General features: G+C 45.6%; 1 pseudogene; it reads right to left on the bottom strand.

The window, feature by feature from the left end:
- Positions 1–4,286: 4,286 nt before the first annotated feature.
- On the bottom strand, positions 4,287–4,403 carry LOC124717621 (annotated as a pseudogene).
- Positions 4,404–7,441: the final 3,038 nt, after the last annotated feature.

Below are 7,441 nucleotides of genomic sequence, written 5' to 3'. Positions count from 1 at the left end.
TACAACATCATCTGCGAAAAGCCGCATGGGTCTTCCGACACTATCTACTAGGTCATTTGTATATATTGTGAAAAGCAATGGTCCCACAACACTCCCCTGTGGCACACCAAAGGTTACTTTAACATCTGTAGACGTCTCTCCATTGAGGACAACATGCTGTCTTCTGTTTGATAAAAAGTCTTCAATCCAGCCACACAGCTGGTCTGATATTCCGTAGGCTCTTACTTCGTTTATCAGGCGACAGTGCGGAACTGTGCCTTCCTCTATAGTTTTGCGGATCTGCTCGACGACCCTTCTTGAAGACTGGGACTACCTGTGCTCTTTTCCAATCATTTGGAACCTTCCGTTCCTCTCGAGACTTGCGGTACACGGCTGTCAGAAGGGGGGCAAGTTCTTTCGCGTACTCTGTGTAGAATCGAATTGGTATTCCGACAGGTCCAGTTCTACGATTTCAGGTATCCTATTCACAACAGAATGTGATATACGGGGCAGTAATCAAAGAGGAAAAAGGTAACTGAGTAATTGAGTTCTGCAACTGATTTCAGATTGTAACAGCGGGTATTTCGTTCAGTATTCACAAAAGTAGAAGGTATACCTGGATAAGACACAGAGACAGAGAAAGATTCCAGCTGAACCACATCATGGTCACACAAAGATTCCAAAATCAGATATTCGATTGTAAGACGTATCAAGGAGCAGACATAGATTCCGATCACAGTTTGATAATTATGAGGAGTAGACTGAAGTTTCTGAGAATCATATGGAAGAATAAGGATGGAAAGAAGTGAGATGCCGAAGCACTAAGGAATGATGAGAAGCGTTTGAATTCGGCAAAGTATTTGGATACTGTGATAAGGAATGTCACAGTACCCATTTCAGTTGAAGAGGAGTGGATATCTCTAAAAACGGCAGTCACAAATGTTGGACAATCAAATATAGGTATAAGGAAGATAGCTGCAAAGAAAGTTTCGGTAACAGAATAAATACGTCAACTGATCGAAGAAAGCTTCGGTAACAGAATAAATACGTCAACTGATCGACGAAAGGAGGAAGTACAAAAATGTTCAGGGAAAGACAGGAATACAGCATTATAAATATAAAGGCGAAATGGCTGCAGGGAAAATGTGAAGTAATCGAAAAAGAAATGTTCATCGGAAGTACTGACTACTTTTTAATTCAGAAGCGAAGTGGGGAGAAGGAGAGAGTACATTGAAGGGCTGTGGAAGGAGGAAGAGTTCTCCACTGATTTGATAGAATAAGAAAGTACAGCCAGCAAGGAAGACAAAGGAGATTCATGGTTTGTGACAAGTTAAAAGAGCTTTGGAATATTTCATATCAAAGAAAGAAGAAGGAATAAATAGCATTCCATCGGAATATTTAAAATCATTGGAGAAATGGCAACCAAATGGCTGTTCAGGTTGATACGTAGAATCTATCAGACTGGCGACGTACTATCGGAGTTTCTAAAAAAATACTACCCACATAGTTCTGAAGTTAGCATGGACAGATAGCGGCGCAAATTATCGCACAATGTGCTTAGCATCAGATACATCAAAACTGCTAATAAGAATAATGTACAAGGCAATGGGAAAGAAAAATTAAGCTGTTAGATGACCATCAGTTTGGCGTTAGGAAAGATAAAGGCAGCAGAGAGGCAGTCCTGAGTTTGCGCTTCATAATACATGAAAAAAAGTTTTGCATCACCTCGGTTCCGAGAGTTCCGGAATAGTGGAATAGTGATCAACCTAAACAACATTTCCGCCCATTTTATTGCTCATGAAAAACACACATGGAATGTTGTACCACGATACAGCGAGACCTTCAGAGGTGGTGGTCCAGAGTGCTGTACACAACGGTACCTCTAACGCCCAGTAGCACGTCCTCTTGCATTGAAGCATACCTGTGTTCATCATGGCATACTATCCGCAAGTTCAACAACGTACTGTTGGTCCTGATTGTCCCACTCCTCAACGGCGATTCGGCGTGGATCCCTCAGTGGGTCACGTCGTCCAAAACCAGCTCTTTTCAATTTAACCCAGGTTTGTTCCATAGGGTTCATGTCTGGGAACACGCTGGCCACTCTAGTCGAGCGACGTAGTTATCCTGAAGGAATTGTCGTCCATGAAGACGAATGCCTTGAAAATATGCTGACGATATGGCATTCACGTATCGTAGAGCCGTTACGGCGCCTTCCATGACCATCAGCGGCGTACGTCGGCTCCACATAATGCCACCCCAAAACATCAGGGAACCTCCACCTTTCTGCACTAGCTGGACAGAGTGTCCAAGGCATTCAGCCTGACCAGGTTGCCTACAAACACGTCTCCGACGATTGTCTGCTTGAAGACATATGCGACACTCATCGATGAAGCGAACGTGATAGCAATCCTGAGCGGTCCATTCGCCATGTTGTTGGGCCCACCTGTACCGCGCTGCACGTTATGGTTGTATGGATGGACCTCACCATGGACGTCGGGAATGAAGTTGCGCATCGTGCAGCCTATTGCGCACAGCTTGAGTCGTAACACGACGTCCTGTGGCTGCACGAAAAGCATTATTCAGCATGGCGGGGTTGCTTTCAGGTTTCCTCCGAGCCATAATCGGTAGGCAGCGGTCATCCACTGCAGTAGTCGCCCTTGAGAGGCCAGAGCGAGGCATGTCATCTACAGTTCCTGTCTCTCTGCGTCTCCTCCATGTCCGAACAGCATCGCTTTGGTTCACTCAGAGACGTCTGGACACTTCCCTCGTCGAGAGCCCTTTCTGGCACAAAGTAACAATTCGAATGCGATCGATCCGCGGTACTGACCGTCTAGGCATGGTCGAGCTACAGACAACACGAGCTGTGTACTTCCTGGTTGAATGACTGGAACTGCTCGGCTGTCACATCGCCTCCGTCTAATACCCGCTGTTCATGCATTGTTGTTTACATATTTGGGCAGGTTTACTGACATCTCTGAACAGTCAAAGGGAGTGTGTCATACAACATCCACAGTCAACGTCTATCTTCAGGAGTTCCGGGAACCGGGAAAAACTTTATATGATCTGTGTAGAAGCAAGACTGAAGAAAAATCAGGAGTTGTAGATTTAGGCAATGAGTTCAATATTGCAATATGTTGCAAGATTTTCGAAATTCTGAGGAAAATTAAAATGACGTACAGGGAAAGACAGGTGATATACAGTACCGGTATGTGGAAGATTCAAGAGTGGGGAAATTAGACTGGGAGTACAAGGTCGAAATACTGAAACTGAAAAGGCAATATGACAGAGATGGAATCTTTCATCCCTACTGTTCAAACTATACAATCTGGAAGCAATGATAGAAATAAATGAAAGATTCTAGAGTGGGATTCAAAAATGTTCAAATGTGTGTGACATCTTATGGGACTTGTCTGCTAAGGTCATCAGTACCTAAGCTTACACACTACTTAATGTAAATTATCCTAAGGACAAACACACGTCCATGCCGTAGGGAGGAATAGAACCTCCTCCGCTGGGACCAGTCGAATACTCCATGACTGAAGCGCGTAAGACCGCTCGGCTAATCCCGCGCGGCAGAGTGGGATTAAAATTCCGAGTCAGACACCTTATATTGAGGTGCAGTTGATGACCTCGAGAATGGAGAGATGCAGATAAACAGGCAGAGAGGGGGAAGGAATAGGTGGGCACCGACAGAGGGGAGGAGGTGATGGACAGAGAGAGGAGGGAGAGTGATCGATAGAAACAGGGGGAAGAGGAGATCGAATAATAGACGACTAAATGCCTGGGAAATGCTGGCTACTGAACCATTACCACAGATACAGATCGAAGAATGGGTGAAATAGTACGAAAATATCGGAAAGTGATCGTACTGATTTAATCATATATGAAAAGAATGCAATGGTGCCAGATGTGTCCCTGTAATAATTACGAAAATCAATAAAAAAGTGAAAATTGGAGTATATTCAAGTCAGAGGGTATTCTCACTGAGGTGACAAAAATGCAAAAAATACAGCTAAAAAATAAATCATCTTTAAGAATGTTTGCTCTAATAATAGGACTCATGAAATGAATGGAAAAAGTCTGTTTATACCATTTCATAAGCGCAGCACTCCGCCTTCAGGCCACAAGTGGCCCATCGAGACCATCCGACCGCCGTATCATCCTCAGTTGAGGATGCGGAAAGGAGGTGCGTATGGTCAGCACACCGCTCTCCCGGTCGTTAAAATGGTTTTCTTTGACCGGAGCCGCTAATATGCGGTCGAGCAGTTCCTCAATTGGCACCACGAGGCTGAGTGCACCCCGAAAAATGGCAACAGCGCATGGCTGCTGGATGGTCACCCATCCAAGTGCCGACCACGCCCGACAGCGCTTAACTTCAGTGATCTCACAGGAACCGGTGTATCCACTGTGGCAAGGCCGTTGCCCCCATTTGATAAGAAACAATAAAAAAAAGTTTACAAAAACCACAGGGAGGCCAACGCCTTTGCCGCAGTGGCAGCACCAGTACCCGTCAGATCACTAAAGTTAAGCACTGTCGTGCTGGGCTGGCACTTGGATGGGTGACCATCCGGCCTGCCGTGCGCTGTTGGCAAGCGTGGTACACTCAGCCCTTGTGAGGCAAACTGAGGAGCTACTTGACTGAGAAGTAGCGGCTCCGGTCTCGTAAACAGGCATATGGCTGGGGCAGCAGTGTGTTGATCACGTGCCCCTCCATACCCGCATCTGGTGACGTCTGCGGGTTGAGAATGACACGGCGGTCGGTCAGTACCGTTGCGCCTTCATGGCCTATTCGTGAGAAGAGTTTAACTCAGGGTAATTACAGCATCAGTATGAAAGCTGTGCGCTGGAATTAGAAAAGAGTATCTAGAGAATGATACCATGGTAGTGAAAGAAGTGGTTTTACCTCGAGTCTATCCAGTCAAGTCAGGCAGCAGGCGCTGGCTGACTACCAGAAGTAACACGGAAGTAAACGATTTTGTGACATTTTATGAGCTCCTAACCAGGAGTGAAGTATACAGTTTTACCTGCGTGTTTTGGTGGTTTCGTTTTTTAATATCCACTTGTTAGTTTAATATTAAATAGACACAGTTTTCTCTTTTTAGTTTGTGTCATGAAGTAACAGATTTTGTTACATTTTACAAGTTCCCAACCTAGAGCGAATCATTGAGTCTCATCTGTGTACTTTGGTAGTTTGGTTTATGAATGTCTGTGTTTTAATCTTACCAGACACAGTTTTTGCGTTTTCATCAGTGCCTGCAGTAGAGTTTCATATCGAGTGTCGTAAGTCGTTTATTTGTCTGTGTAGTCTAGTTTTCTACCATCTTTAGTATGGATACGGATTGTGATTGCTGTGTGCGGATGGGAGCTGCATTGGTGACTCTTTGCTCTCAGCTCCAGGCTCTGTTGGCTTCGGTTATTCTGCTTGCGGCTGCAGTGGATGGGCATCACCGTTGTGGACCAGTTGTGGCGATCCAACAGACGTCCAGCACAACCCACGATTCCACCGATCAGTCCATACCGGTGGCCAGCCCAGTTACAACTCACACTGAGGTTGGCCCCTCACACGTTGTAAGACGTCGTGGTCTCCTGACTTTCATTGCTTGCATATTCCGCCCTCACAATCATATTCCGCACATCAAGACGCTTCATTCGAACCCAAACTCGATAAGATAAAGTCAATGTTGTATGAATTCATGTAAACAATATGCAAATAACTAATAAATCGCAAATGCGCACCGAGATTGAAATACTGGAGGGTGGCGTACACACACACATTCAAGACACGACGGTTGGAGGGGCTTTTAGTTCAGGAGATGCAAACCGCACTCCGGTGGGCTGGTCCCTTCAGAGGATGGCTCAGCCTATATATGTCGGCCGGTGACCGCCCATAGAGTAGACAGCGTTTGCCCGAGTGGAAGGAAGAACGGCCCAATTTTCGGCTTAAAAGCAAATTCTGCTACATTGTGTGGGAGCACCCAGCCTACGCATTCTTTACAAACATAGCACGCAGTTTCAGAGGCTTTTACAAGGAGACAGCAAAAGCCAAACGCCGATGCTACAGATTTCCGGATTGGTCGCCTTAAACGAAACGTCATTCTCCCGTTTTAGAAGAGCAATTCTGATTGGCAGACAATATTTCTGACGTCTCAAGCTGAAGGATTAATGGAAAAGACCGAAAGATATACCCCTTCATATCTGGCATGGAGAGGGGCCGTTCCGTTGTCACTCATGGAGCGAGAACACGTAACGAGAGTGTGCGCGCTCGTACGTGTACTCAAAGAGCGAGGAACAAGTCTCTCCTCAGTACTTCACTGGGAGAGCACCTCTGTCGAGAGCGAATCGGAGTGCAACTCTATATTGAGTCCTTGCGATTAAGCATTGTTCACTGTGTTGGCCGCCACACTTATTATGCAGTGTGAACAGACAGAATTATAGTTAAACGCCTGCAAGTGAATTTTTGAGTGGCATCGCGGTGGACTGGTTATCTGACAAGTGTACCACGCCAATAGTTAGACTAGGGGCGAATAGGAGTCCTTGACTTCATCAAGGCATAGGGAGAGTTTGATTGGCGAAGGTCAATCCAGATAGAACGAGAATCATCTTATTTGTCAGCAGCGAGCGCTGCAGACGGCAGTCATCGCAGCTTACAGTATTGTGTGCTACAGCTCTTGCGAGCCCCATATTTTCTCCACAACAGTACACTTCACTGCATTTCACACGCGACAGCCTCGACCGTACCTAGCAACATTCTAACGGATAACTATTCAAGTTGAGTAGGCGTGGCTCTCAGCCATTCTGCCAAGTCAATAACAATCTTAAACGTTGTATAGAAATTTCATTAGCGAATTCTGTCCTTGAGAGGTAACTTCACATTCCGAAAAGAACCCGGAAATTACTTGTTCAGTTCATAACTAAAAGTGCCATTGTGATTTCTCAGAACTTTTGCAAAAAATAAAATAATAATTTTCGTTAGTTTCATGTTTTTCTTACACTAACTAGCACTACTCCAGTACCCGAGTATCCCACTAGTTACGTAAGAAATTTTGTGAATTTTTGTGTCATTTCCTTACAGTGGACAACTCCAGAAGATATTTATTGCTGAAAGTTTTTCAGGCATTTCTCTTTAGAACGTTAGGAGCGTCTGTCTGACTTCTGTAGTAGTGTGGGGGTGGAAATTGCGTCTTGCAGGAGCCACAGGGTAAACGGTGCATCTCAGATTAATCCGTTGCGCAGAATGACAGAATAGCAACCCGACACGCTCACATGTGATCGAGTGGCAGGACACCTCGGGGAGTGGCAGGCGGCGAAAGGCTTCCTGGAGGGCCGAAAGTAGGTCCCGCATAGTTTGTGTGACAAAAGGAACGAGGCGCTGTCTGTGGCTGACAGTGTCTCTAAGCAAGATGCAGTCGCTTGTCCTGATTCAGAGGCAACCTCTCAGCCTCTCAGCCTGTAAGGTCTGGGC

Source organism: Schistocerca piceifrons, chromosome 9, assembly GCF_021461385.2.
Source record: "Schistocerca piceifrons isolate TAMUIC-IGC-003096 chromosome 9, iqSchPice1.1, whole genome shotgun sequence".
Lineage (NCBI taxonomy): Eukaryota > Metazoa > Arthropoda > Insecta > Orthoptera > Acrididae > Schistocerca > Schistocerca piceifrons.
Note: the sequence above shows the minus strand (reverse complement) of the source record. Positions and strands in the feature narration are given on the sequence as shown.